Source organism: Pongo abelii, chromosome 7 (assembly GCF_028885655.2).
Source record: "Pongo abelii isolate AG06213 chromosome 7, NHGRI_mPonAbe1-v2.0_pri, whole genome shotgun sequence".
Lineage (NCBI taxonomy): Eukaryota > Metazoa > Chordata > Mammalia > Primates > Hominidae > Pongo > Pongo abelii.
The window spans coordinates 149,703,301-149,717,498 of record NC_071992.2 but is presented as its reverse complement, the minus strand read 5'-3'; the positions used below and the strand labels follow the sequence as shown (position 1 = coordinate 149,717,498).

At 50.7% G+C, this 14,198-nt stretch overlaps 1 protein-coding gene across 1 annotated transcript in view; it reads left to right on the top strand.

Annotated features, from left to right (window-relative positions):
• Window positions 1–7,954: 7,954 nt before the first annotated feature.
• Window positions 7,955–14,198, top strand: part of NDRG1 (N-myc downstream regulated 1) — a 60,239-nt gene continuing 53,995 nt past the window's right edge. The window contains exon 1 of the mRNA XM_024250766.3: window positions 7,955–8,199. The gene's annotated coding sequence lies outside the window, so the exon portion shown is untranslated. The remainder of the gene's footprint in view (window positions 8,200–14,198) is intronic.

Here is a 14,198-nt window from a genome sequence, read left to right as displayed (position 1 = left end):
CTGTCATTCCCTGTGCATATGTCTGATTTTTTGCAGCACACAGGGTGAATAGTCTTCCCTGTGTTGCCAGAATTGGCGTGAATTTCCCCTCTCTTCTTGCATCTTGTCCTGGTGGGAGCCAAAATTACACATTGCAGGGATGCCTGGATGGGGTGGATGTTTCAGTCTCTTTCCAGAAAGAGGGGGCAACAGGCTCCTACAGAATCAGTGCTGTTGCTGAGTTGTGGGTTAGTAGGCTACACGTCAGGAATGAATCTAAGAGCCATTTAGACTTTAGCTTCAGAAAGCATTACAAGTGAACAAATAAAAGGCTTACACTTGCATTTCTAATTCAAATCACATTGAGCAGGATAATTTATTGACCAAGATGGAATGTACCTCCTGGTCCAGCAAAGGCATGTCCTACTTGAAATTTAATTATGTACAAAAAATGCAAAGTCAGGTGTCATTATCCCGCAATCAGGTTAGGGAATAAGTTGAATGATTGCTACAAAATCCTTTTGCAATTCTTAAGCCAGATCCCAGGTGATGGCAGCAGGGAATCATCAATCAAGAGCCAGGTGGGAGATCCAGTGAGGCTAAATCTAACTTTTCTCTCAGTAAAGACAATCATTCTCTCTACAATCATTCTCTCAGAAAGTCATTGAGCCCCTCTCTTAATAAGGTAAATGCAGCCTTGGAGGCAGGTTAAAGCTTAGAAAATGCCAAAGAACCATCCTGTATTCTAATCCTGGATGAATGAAGGTAGTTTTAAACCAATTGTCTGTATATTAGACTGAAATCTACCTTCCTTCCTTCCTTCCCTCCTCCCTTCCTCCTTCCCTCCCTTCCTTCCTTCTCACTTTCTCCTTCCCTCCCCTCCCCTTCTCTCCCTTCCTCTCTTCAACCCTCTCTTTTCCTTCTTTCTTCCTCTGCTCCCTTCCTTCCTTCTTTCCATCTCTCTCTCTCTTCTTCTTCCCTCCTCTCTCTCCTTTCCTTCCCTTTAGTTAACAAAGATCACTTCAGTCTTATCCATCCTATGTAAGGTATTGTGTTTCCAAGACAGAGGAGCCATTGCCCCCCAACAACGAGTTCCACCCTGCAGAGGCAACAGCAAAGGCACAAAGACGTGAAGTTGGCTGGCCTAATGGAATGAGGCAGGCAGGCAGGTTTGGCTGGAAGGTGCAGTTGGTGGTGATGGTGGTGGAGGCAGATGATCAGGGGAGGCAAAAAACATGAGTAGAGTGTGAAGGGCCAGCAATTTCAGAACAAGTGGCTGCCATGCATATAAGAAGGCATATCAAAGCTCCCCCAAACCTCTCCAAAAATGAGGAAAAATTTTCAGGGATCTACTTTCCTCAGAGATGAGGTCCCTAATTAATTGACCTAATACAACCTGACAGCCTTGTGATTTAATCTAGAAAGAACCTGACAGAGAACAAAGCCAAAACCAAATAGGACTAACCTGGGTGATGCTGAGATCTAGAGACAGAGTCCTGGTGATATCAGCCCTGGATCCTCCATGCTGAACCCACCTCTCCTCTGGACCTTACTGCTGCATGAGCCCATAACTACTCCCTGCCCCCCTTTATTGCTGAAGACATTCAAAATTATATTGATGCCAGGTATACATTGACGAGTTCTTTTTTCTCTTCTTTTTTTTTTTTTTTTTTTTTGAGATGGAGTCTCACTCTGTCACCCAGGCTGGAGTGCAGTGGTGCAATCTTGGCTCACTGCAACCTCCGCCTCCTGGGTTCAAGCAATTCTCCTGCTTCACCCTCCCGAGTAGCTGGGATTACAGGCATGCACCACCAAGCCCAGCCAGTTTTGTACTTTTTATAGAGATGGGGTTTTGCCATGTTGGCCAGGCTGATCTCGAACTCCTGACCTCAAGTGACCCGCCTGCCTCAGCCTTCCAAAGTGCTGGAATTATAGATGTCAGCCACCACGCCTGGCTGCATTAAAGAGTTCTAACTAATACAAATAAAAATACACAATACTCAGGAGATCTGAAGGTGTTAAGGTCATGCTCATCCATGCAGGCTTTTCCTGACTTTCCAGAGTAAGTAAGATTCTTGGGTTATATAGTCTTCACTTGCAACAATTGCAATTATGTAATTATGCCCTTTTTTTGGTCTGATGTGGCTCTCATGAGGGTAGCGAATATGCTTTTTTTGTTGCTTATCTGTTTATTCCTAGTATCTCACACAGTGCCTAGTGGGATATGAATTCTCAACAAATGTGTACCGAATTTTAAAAAAAGAATTTCATTGCAGGAGAATGAGAAGTTAGCTGGGGGAGCTGGCAGTTTGCATGGGCCCTGGAGGATGGGGATCAGTCAGGATGGGCCATGCTAGGCTGCAGTAACAACCTCCCTCATAATCTTAGCAGCAGATGGAAACAGGTTTTCTTTCTTTCCTGCCTACTGTTACAAAATATTATAACCAGAGTAGCTTATAAACAGCAGAAATTTATTTCTCATGGTTCTGAAGGCTGGGAAGTCCCAGATCAAGGCCCTGGTGCCTGGTGAGGGCCTGTTCCTCGTAGACAGTCATCTTTTGACTATAATCTCACAAGGCAGAAGGGTAAAAGCATCTCTCTGGCGTTTCTTTGATAAGAGCACTGGTCACATCCAGGAGGGCTTCACACTCATGACCTGATATCCTTCCAGAGGCCCCACCTGCTAACACCATCACATTGAGGTTCGCTTTCAATATGTGAATCTGTGGGGCGGTGGGGACACACACATTCCTGCCTTAGCAACTGCCATGTCACATGTCCATTTTAGGTCAGTTGCAGGCTCTGCGTCGTGTTTCCTTCCTCCAAGCCCCAGGGAATGGAGCCTCCACCATTTGGTGTTTGGCTAGTTACAGTGGCAAGAGTCAGAAGAGCAGCTGAGTCACACAGTGGTTACAAAAGTTCCCACCCAACAGTGACACAGGTCACTTCCACTCATCATCCATCGACGGTGCAAGTCACCCTGACATGCCTGACTTCAAGGAGGGAGGGGCAGGAAGAAGGGGAACGGAAATGGGTGGTGATCAACCCTGCTGTGTTTCCGGGAAGAGTGAATGAGTGAAGTCACCATAGGTGAAGGGGGTGGGAAGGCTCTCTAGGAGGAGAAAGCAGCTTAGTCAAAAGTTCAGAGATGTAGGTGAAGATGAGTATTTTCAGGAAAAGCAGTGAGTGACTGGCTGGAGGAGAATGTGGGGAGGCAGACACAAGCCTGGGCTCACCGAGGAATATCCCTATTGCCACACCATGGATGCCGTGGTGAACTTGGCAGGCAACAGGAGCAATGAAAGGCCTAATGAGGCAGAACCTATGATTTAGATGGATCAAGATGACAATGGAACCAGCCATGTGATCAAGTGCATGGGAGGGACAGAGAACAAAAGGGGGCTGCTGTGGGATCCTACGATTGCAGTGTTGTCATGGCTGCTCTGAGCAGCCCCTTGAGTATATCTCTCAGCAAATATGGAACAAATACTTGCTAAATCCATATTAGCCATGTATGGGGTTGAACAGTTTCTCTCCAAAAATTCACGTCCATGCAAAACTTCAAAAGAGCCTGGTGTGGTGGTGCATGTCTGTAGTATCAGCTACTTGGGAGGCTGAGATTGCAAGATCTCTTGAGCCCAGGAGTCGGGAGGCCAGCCTGGGTAACATAGCAAGATTCCATCTCTAAAAAAACAAACAAACAAAAATTACCATATTTGGAAACAGGCTGTTTGCAGAATATAATTAGGTAGGTTAAGATGAGCGGGCACAGAGAGACGAGAGAGGAAGGAATGTGCTGACAGGCCGAGATTGAAGTGATGCATGTATAAGCTAAGGAGCAGCAGGGATTGCCAGTAACTACCAGGAGCCAAGAAGGGGCAAGGAAGGATTCTTCCCTGAGACTTCAGAGGCAGCAGATCCCTGTCCACATCTGGAGTTTTTATTTCTAGGCTCCAGAACGGTGGGAGAATACATGGCTGCTGTTTTAAGCCACCCAATTTATGGTGATTTGTTATGACAGTCCTAGGAAACTCATGCAAGCCAGGAGTGAGGAGAAACTGATTTTCTAAGGGCCAAACATTGCACAACTCTTCATTTATGTTCAAAGTAAAGGATTTATTACACATCCTGAACATAGCCTACCCTTCACCCTCATTTGGAATTGTTTTCCTTTCACAGTTTTTTTTTTTTAAAATTTTCACTGCTCACAACTTGATATTACAGGCCAGGCATGCTTGCAGAGAACTGGGATAATTTACTTTTACTTAAGTAAAAATCCCAGATGGCAGTCCCTCCACCTGGGATCATGAAGCAGGTAGGATCCCCTTTTTCCTCCTAACAGAGTCCAAGCAGTAAGACCGAATAAGATGGGGCGAATTCAAGGAGAAACATCTGCATTTGCTCAGTTCTTCAACCAATATTTACTGAACTTCTCTACGGTAAGGTGTGCAAGATGCCAGGAGGGATGAGACAAGATGATGATGATGATGATGATGATGGTGATGATGACAGTGAGGATGACGGTGAACACTTTAATGAGAGCTTTCTATGTGCCAGGGACCGTTCTAGGCACTTTACGTATATTAACACATATATCTATCACAATGACCCTATATTGTTATGTGTATCTTATACATGAGGAGGCAGAGGCAGGAAATGAAATAACTTACCCAAGAGCATAGAGTCTGCAAGTGGCAAAGATAAGATAGAAATAATTCTCCAAGAGCAGACAGTGGTGACTTCCGGGAATAGGGAAGTGGGACAATGGGGAGACAAGGGCTGTTGTTTTTCCTAACAAGTTTTGAAGACTTACTTGACCAGGTTCAAGAAAAACTTGATAAACACTACAAAGCAAAAGGAAGAGGAGATGAGGTGGGCTTTTGGGTACAGATGCTTGTTTTGGAAAGTTTAGGGAGGAAGGGGTGAGAGGAATTGGGCTGCACTACAGAAGTGGGGGACTTGGGAAAAAGAGGGGATTGGTTTAGGGTGGGTCATTGATCGCAGTGAATGTTTACTTGTTGATTAGTTTGGTCCAGAAGAAAGGGAGAGATGGATGCTGGAGGAGAGAGGGGGTCCCGAGGGAGCCCAGGCCTGGAGGTGGGAAGATACGCACTTTTAGGGACACTTTTTCATTTTGACAGACAGAAAAGACGATGGTCTGCAGCAGTAGACCCACAAATTGTGATTGAAAGGTCTGATGGTTTCTCTCACGCGTTGCCTCCATGCACAGAGTGGTGGAGTAATTTGCCCCAGGTACTACAGCTCATAAGTGGTGAAGTTGGAGTTGGGGGCCACAGACCACTGGGTTCTTCTACATGAATCCCCGCTGCATCTTGGTTTCTCCCAACCCCGAGTACCCATGAGTTTTAAGAAAGACAGTTGGGAATAGGTGATTCCTATGGTCCTTTTTGGAACATTTGGTTAGAATACTCTAGTATAAAATCTAAGATGTTGTTAAGTAGAAATTTCCAGTGGACATTTGTCCAGAAAATCCAATCTCATCCTGTGACGGATTTGCAGTGCGTGTGCATTTACTAAGCAAATCTGATTCTACTGCTGACCAGCGAGAAAGAGGAATAATGTAAACAGTCAGTGCAATTGCACCCACATTCAGCTCCGTGAGCTTCTGCCACCTCAGCTGGCTGCAGTGGGGGATGTGGAGGTGCGTGTAGCTCCCAGGTCCCAGTGAGGGGCCTCTGTATAGGGTGGGCGTCCTCTATGCTTTATGTGCATCCAGGCCTGTACTAAAGACAGTCTTTCTCCTGCAGCGTGACACTTAGCTAAGAAAACTACTTCTTCTGGTGCTCAGTGGAAGAAAACATCCTTTTCAACGGGGAAGGAAAATTGGCTGTGTTGGGCTGAGGGAGGGGAGTGTGGAATCCAAATGGTGTCTTCCTCAGGCCTTCTCCAAGGTGATATGGACTCTGATTTTAGAATGCCATGATTTGGAAAATTGTGTTCCATTGCTCAAATTCTTGCCTCCCCTCTCTGCTCTTTTCTCTTCACTCCACTCTCCTTCCTCTGTCTGCTGACTTGTTCAATGCTAATGGTCTTCCAGAAGGTTAGGCTTCCCGCACAAGCCCAGCCTCCTGCCAGGCAACCTCCTCGGGGTTTCAAGCTGCAAGTCTGGGCTGCTCTTCGCGTTCTGTCCTGAGGACCTCCTCAAAGAGACAGGCAAGGGCCTCCCCTGGCAAAATGCCCTTCTAATTCCATGCACTAGGAGTTCCATTTGTTACTGAAGAAGTGGGCTGCCTTCCCTGCGCCTTTGAACTTGACATTCCTTATCGTGACACTCCGCACTTTTGAACTTGACACTTTGTATCTTTAGCAGATAAAAAACCAAAGGTGCTCACTCAATAAATCGCCACAATGGGGAGCCTATGGGAAAATGGGTATGTGTAAGCCGGCTAAAGGAAAACAGGCACACAGGCTGCTTGATCTGGGATGGTCTTTAGACAACAGGATGGCTCCCACAGATGCACTTTTTTTGTTGTTGTTGCTCGTGATCATGTCCCCAGGTCTAGAATGGTGCCTGGGCATAGTAGGTCCTTAATATAGTTAGGGAATGAGTTTATCTCAACCACGCTGTATGGATGGAGAAACTGCGTCTTGGGGCTATACTATGCTATGCACCTGCAGAATATGTTTTTGCCTTTTCAGTCCTTTCCCAGTGCCGGAGTACAGGACCCAGCTCATAAGAGCAGCTCAATTCTGTCATTTGTGGAATGACAGGATAAATAAGTTTCAGGGCCTAGGGAGGCAAGTGGGATACAGAAGGGAAAGCCATGGCCCCTGCCTTGGGGACAGCATGGGTTGGCATAGAAAAGAGGTTTACAATTCAGCAGGAAGTGTTGTGCGTGCGCGCGTGTCTGCGGAGACGCAGGGAGGGTCACCTGAGCTTGCCCTGGGTCTGGTCCTGGGCTCAGTGGCAAATTCAACGCTGGGCAGGTGGCCTGAGGACAATGACAGTGCCAGCTGTGAGTCAGACTTCCTTTATTCATAAAATCATGTTCCTCCATGCAGTGCTTCTCAACCTGCCTGCACGTCAGGAGCCGCCTGGGTAGCTTTGTAAAAACCCCAGTGCCCAGTTGGTTTGCACCCCCTGAGATTCTGATTAAACTGTTCTGGAGTCCATCTCTCTCTTTTTATTATCTATCTATTTATTTATTTTTTAATTTGGCGGCTCCTCTGGGACTTCTCATATGCAGTAGGGGTTGAGAATTGCTGGTTTCTTTGGCCAGATGGGAACATGCAGGCAATAGTTACACATAAACAGAGCAGCAGAGTAGGACAGTGCTAAGGTTGGAAAGGGTGTGTCATGAAAGTTCAGGAAATCAGAATAGGAAGGGGTGAGAATCCTCTCATCCGGGCTTGTGGGGCAGGAGAGAAGAGCCCAGTGGGCAAGGTCCAGTGAGTGTGCTTAGAACTGGGAAGATGAGGGGAAGGGGAGGCGCTGGGCAGCGGTGGGCAAGATGGACGAGATTAAACGGGAGCGAGGATTTCAGCGAGAGCTTTGGCGACAAGGAAGGGTGAGAACCGGAGGGAGCCTGTCGGGCGAAAGCGAAGGCGGCTGCTGGGCAGGCAGCTGAATCCGGCTGGAGGGCCGAGCGGGTGAGACCTGGAGGAAGTGAAGGGAGTCGCTCAGGGCGTGGCGCAACGAGACTCTTAGAAGAAACTCTGAGGCAGAGATGGGGGGCCTCCGCCCATACGGAGACACAAGGAAGTCCACATGCACACGCACGAGCGCGCACATGAACACGCACAAGCACACAAACGCCTCCTCCGGGCAGGGCACACGCTCCCGCTGCACAAGTCGAGGCCCTGGACTCGGAGGGGACTGCAGAGCCGACCCACAACCCGAGCCCCGATGCCCCTCCCGGCCGCGCCCCTACGAAGGCTTGCGCAACAGGCGGCGGCTCCAGTGGGCGCCCGCCGCGCGCTGCCAGAGCCCAGCCCAGCCCGGCGCGCCCGGGAGGAGGGAGCGGGGAGCGGGGAAGGGGTGTGTCCCGGCTGCGTGCGGGGACTGCGAGGGTCTGGGAGGGGCGAGGCGCGGGGGCGGGGCCGCGGCGCCTATAAAGTCGCCCTCCGCCGGGACGTAAACAAACCTCGCCTGGCTCCCAGCTCGCGCTCGAGCTCGTCAGCTCACCATCCGCCCTCGGCTTCCGCGGGGCGCTGGGCCGCCAGCCTCGGCACCGTCCTTTCCTTTCTCCTTCGCGTTAGGTAAGCCCGCGCCCTCTTCTCCCAGGCGCGACGCGGAGCAGAAAGGGGCCGCCCGTGCGGTGCCGCTGGAGCGCCAGGACCGCCCTTTGTAGCCCCGCGGACTCCAGGAGTAAGCGCCCCGGAGCTGCAAGTGCGCGGTCACCCCGGGGCGCGGGCGCGAGGGGGCTTTGGGTGCAGACACCGCTGAAGTGGGGGGTTCAGTTACGGAAAGGGAGGAAAAAAAGACAGGGTCCCATTCATCTCCCGACTAGCTGGGGATTGGGGTTCTGGAGGTCGGGAAGGGGGCGATGAGGCGGTCCGAAAAAACACCAGGATAGCGTTTCCTGGCATCCTCTCCGAATCCCAGCTGGCGCCGCTGGCAGGGGTGCGCGCTGGACGTGGGTGCAGAAGGGACTAGGTGAGTGTGTGTGTGTGTGTGTGTGTGTCTGGGAACGGAGAGATTGCGCGCGAGTGTGTAGATGAGGGATTGGTAGAGGTGAGCGGCGCTGGCAAGGAGGCTGGAGAGGGGGGCGTGTGTGTGTCTGGCTTGCAGACTGGGTCGGGAACGGGTGTGGATCCGAGAGGCTGGTGGCGCTTCAGTCCCGTAGCACACACAGGGCGGTGTGCATGTGAGTGTGAGTGTAAGCATGTGTGTGGGGGGAGGGTCCAGGGTATGTCACAGTGCAACACGCGAGCGGGAGCAAGTGTCTGCGAGCGCCGCTGGGCAGGGTGCGCCCCCGGAGGAACCCGGGATTGGCGCATCGGCGGCGTGGGAGAAGTGGCCTAGGCGAGAGGGGTCTCGCGGACATTTGGCGGCCCCTTGAGCTGGCTGGAGCTAGGAGTGGCGTCATTTTCGCCTCCGCCCACCCTCCCCCGCTTTCCTCCCCTTCCCTGCCTCGGGTGCTGGCCGCTCCTGCCCTCCAGGGGGGAGAACAGCTGGAATTACTTCGACGTTCCTGGGGGATCCGCCGCGGTCTCTGATTCAGCCTCGGGAGGAGATTCGGGCTGGGCTTGGGGAATGCGGCTGGTTCTGGGGGAAACACGCTGTCACGCTTCTGTCAAATTAGTAGCTGGAGCTGGGATTTAGTGGGTCGGTTCCTTACCAACCCTTCCCCCATACCCCCCGCCTGTTGTCCCTGCTGTCCCTGGGGGTCCTGAACAGCACGCCTGTGTGGCTTGGAAGTGGGAGATGCCTGGCAGTGGGTGGGGGAGGCTGGGCCCTTGGTTATCTTATGCCCATCCAAGAACAGCCCTTCTCACGGACGCTGGGGGCACTTAAGTTTGTTTGGTTTCTTTAAGCTGCTGGGAAATATCTAAGATTCAGAACTCAGCCAGTGGCCAGGCAGGAGGGCGGTAGACATTCTTTTAATACCCATCAGCTGCACGGGACCTTCTCCTAAGCTGCCTCAAGTGAACATATCTAAATACAAATCCCCTGTTCTTGCTGCAGAAATGCAGTTTCAAGGCGAATTTTTCAGTCTAGACTCTTCCTGTTGCGAAATTCTGGCGTCCTTATTGAGTTTCACAAATGTGATTGAAATAAGCAAGGTGCAGAGGGGGCAAACCCCAGCGCCTGTCTTGGAAGGGCTGCCTTCTGGTGGGGAAGACACACAGCTGGAGACGCAGACCAGTTCTGTGTGGCGTGTGTGGCGGCAGAGCCAGCCCCAGGCTGGGGTGGCACAATGTCGGGGATGAAGGAAGGTGTAAGGGAGAGAGAGGGTTTCGGTGTGGATGGAAAACGGGGTGTTCCCCTGACCTGTGACTTCTTAGCTTTGTGGAACCATGTCTCCCACTGCATCTGGGCAAGGAGGAGGATTTGCCTGCCCTGCCCTGTAACCTGGCCCCTGGCCCAGCGCCTGGCAGGTGGGAGGAGTTGAAATATGCAGATGGGATGAAGTGGATGGCTCTGGGTCTTCTGCCCCATTCTCCTGTGAACCAGCAGGTTGAGTTTCGGGCGAGGTAATAGACTGTGCATGGGTGGAGGTGTTGGGTTTTGCTTTTGAGGGATCCTGGAGTGTCTGTTTGGGTCTCTTGTGAGGAAGTTCTTTTGGAGCAACAAAGTTTGATCATTTGGAATGGAATAAAAAACTCACACAGGACCTAACTAGTCCAACTTCTTTCCATTTTACAGATGGAAAATGAGGCGCAGGGATGGGCAGGGATGTGCCCAGGCCGAACTGAGCTGGAGCTCAGCTTTGTGCGAGGCCCCTGGGTGAGACTGAAGGCAGTGGAAAGGGTTCCTGGCAGGATTTTGCTTGCCTGCTATGGAGGGGCAAAAGGAAATTGCATCTTCACTGAATTTCTGGTGAGGAAACTTTTGAGGCCAAAGGAATGATTTTTTTTTAAGTGTAAATCAGGTATTCTTGAGAGATTAGCAAAGCCAGCCTGAAGAGCAGGGGCTTAGAGGCTGCAGCCCCCTGAGTTGGCCTTTGACTGAATGGGGCTGCCCCCCCATGGCAGAAGACAGATCTCAACTGAGCTGAGGGCCCCCCTGGGGTACATTGAAACCCGCTGGCCTGAACTTGCCTCCACATGGACCTGAAAGAAAGATAGCATTGTGTTTTTCGGGTGGCCCAAAGCTGCAGTTCTTCCCTGGGACCCAACCCCAGAGAATCCCATTCCAGACATGACTCAGAGGCCCTGTCCTGGGAGAGAAAGCATGATGACTCAGCATTTAAGACTCAAGCAGGGTCCAGGTTTGACTCAGCCTGGAAGGAAGGCCAGGGAGGGAGATGGCATCTCTCTCCCTCCAGAGCAGCCACGGTCTCCCTCCATCTGCCTTCATCCTTGCAAGAACGCTGCCTGGACCGTATTGCTCCATTGAATGGATGAGGCAACTGAGGCCAGGAGAGTTTCAGGATTTGCCTGTAGCCATATGGCTCAGGTGGGAGAGCCAGACTTTCAACCCGAACAGTTGGACTTCAGAGCCTTTGTTTTTTTTCCATGACAACATGTTGGGGCGCCTGAAGAAATCAGGCTCAAATGAAAAGGCAATCAGGAGCTCCATGCCTCAGTTTGCTTTTCTGTAAAATGAGAGTAACAGACATGGTGCCATCAGAATGTGTAACTATTAATCTATGTAACCTGAGAACAGCACCCAGCATGTGGAAAACAGCGTGTAGGTGTTTGCCGTCAGTAACACCCACAGAAGACATTCTCAAGGCATCTTCTTGGCAAGCAGCGTCTGGGGCCCTTTGTCCTAAACCTACCCAAGGCTGTGAAAGTGCCTGCAAATGCTTGACCTAGGTATTGCTTTTTGCTAAGCTTATGTAGGTTGTATAATAGTGTCATGAGACTCTTGTCTGAAATGCACGTTTCCAGGCCCAGTCTCCTGCGATTCTGTCTCCATCAGGGGATACGCTGTTGTTTCAAAGCTCCTTTAGCTGGGTTGGGAGTGGGGTATCCTGCAGGCGGACAGAGTTGAGAACCTCTGCTCTGGAATGACAGAGGAGAGAAGAAAGGAAGGTGTAGTCATACACGCCGCTGTACCTTCAGGCCACCCTGTGTCCGCAGTGCCTGGGAATTAGTGAGTGCTCAGTAAATAGCTCTTGTTTGCTACAGTGCTTTGGAGGTTCAATGCATCACATCATCTAACTGAGGTAGAAGACATTCTTTCCACCTCTCAGGTCAGAAAATTTGAGGCTCAGGCTGGTGACTCTTCTGTCCAGAGTCCAGTGAGTGGGGTTCTGGCCAAAGTGAGCCTCCTGAGCCCTTTCCACACTCCAACATTGCCCTTGGAGGCCGCCCACACCCTCTGGGCCCACCTTTTGAGAATGAGCTTGGTTTCCTGGATCCACCCCAGGCTGTTGTTCCTGCCTCTCTTGATGGCTGTGTGATGGAAGTACTGCACGTCCACTTGCTTTTTATCTTTCAACTTGGAGACAGAGGCAGGCTAGATAGCGGTCTTGGCTGAGAACTTGGCCCAGGCAGGTAGGCAGAAGGGCTGGGGACACTGAGGCCCCACAGGAAGGTGGCTGCAGAGGTAGAGGGCCATGAGTAGGTGCCAACCTGGAGCCGGGTTCTCGGGGTGGGGGCCATGTGAAAAGAAACCTGGGCCCCCTCCGGTGGGGCGTAAGCCCCAGCACTACAGAATGGGAATGGATTACACAATCGGGGCGATAAGCAGGTCTCTTTGACCCAGATCTTTGACTTTCCCACCTAACATTGTTTACAGACCTGCCTATCTCCTACCCGCCTGGGCTACATCTCTGACTTTTGAGTCCAGTAGGTTTTCTTGCAACTGAGCTGGTAGAAAGTGAGGCTCCTTAACAGTCTGGGGGCCTTGAGTGCCCTCCCCAGCAGTTTAATCTTTCCTTTCTTTAAATCTGCGGGGGGCCTTTCTGCAGCTATAAATTTTAAATCTGCATAGAGTTCTGTTTAAAGAGAGGTGGGTGGGGGCCCAGGTCTCCATCCTGTTCTCCTGCCTTCACCCTGTGCCCCACCCCCACGGAACCTAAGAAGATTCTTAGGTTCCCCACCCCCACGGAACCTAAGAAGAAGTAACCCTCTTCAAATATGGATGTGAGAGGGCCATTTAAGAGGTGGGTCTATGGCCTCTCTCAGCTGGGAATGCTTACCACCTCTCCTTCCTCCTTTTTAATCATGGAACTCTCCTCCTTTCTCCAGAAAGGCCTCCTTGGCTGTCCCCTGCTGGAGGAGAGGCTGGGTTGGGTCCTTCCTGGGACCTGTCCATGTCTCCCATGAAACCTGAGAGCCTGTCCTTAGTAGGTGTTGTGTTAGTGGTGGTGGAAAGGACACCTCCATTGATTAAGGAAGTAACTTGGACCATCTTGCATAGACAAGATCAGAGGCCCATTCCAGAGGGTGGAAACTGCAAGACCGTTCTGGGGAAGGATCCTGTTAGCGTGGCTAGCATCCCATCTCGGGACAAAGGGTTCTGTATGACGAATCCATTTCCTCGTCCTCTGCTAACACTGGCTCCATTTGTGTGATTTCCACAAATTATCTCAGACCATCCAGCGCAGCGCATGCCTGTCCTGCAATTTCACAAAATAATCCTCTAAGGAGACCAGTGTCCTCCTTTGGACTTCCAGTTATTCACCTCGTCCCCTCAGACGGTCGTCTTCTGTCTGCCAAACAAATTACTCGTGCTGCCAAAACTCCACTGAGAATCTCCAGGAAGATCTCGGTTGTATTGCAGAAAAGAGGTGGGCCGTGACGAGATTCCTGACACCTCCCTCTTCCTGCTGTTGTGTTTGGGACACTCTCGCTGACCTCCCTGGTGCTGTGCTCAAGTTGAACACACAGCAGTTCAGTTTCGGCTCCAGCCCCTCTGGACCCACACCCAGGGAGTGAATGCGGCTTTGGCTTGTTTTGAGAGGGAGACAGTGGAGTTCACCTTCTTAGTGATCCCGTTTTCATTCCTTGAATATCAAACATCACTGATGCCTCCTGGGTTTCAGGCTCCACCGCAAAGTACAGGGGCCCTCGAGGAGTTCCTAGTGTGGTTTTGTTCTCTGTGTGACATTTGTACTGTTTCCTTGATTTTGATTGCTCTGATACATTTCCCTAACCTCTAAACTAGGGAACTTTCTTGAAGGTACAGTGAATCCACCCATATTGTTTGCTGAGTTGATTAGTTAAGAAAGACAGTGTGTGAAGACTGCCAACTTCCTCACCCTCCCCACGGCCTGGAGTTTCAAAAGGGCCAGAAAACACCAAGAGAGCCCGTGAACTGCTTTGTAGCTTGACTTCAAAATCTCTTTTGGCAAAGAAATGACAAAGGAATGTATCCACAGTAAGGCAGGGCTATCCAGGGCCTATCTCAAGGTGGTTTTCCTTGAGGTTCAGGCAGAAATGGTGCTGTTCACGGCAGTTTTCTGGGGAAGTTGCTGTAGCAAACAGCCACAGCACACGTTGATTTTTTCCCTCCTTTTAAAATCTGTTCTATAAAGAGCACAATGTGCTGGAGAGAACACTGGCTTTCATGTGGCCTTAAAACCAGGCATGTTATGGAGGGTGGAATCTGGGCCAGTTGCTGTTGGTGACAATCGATGCTA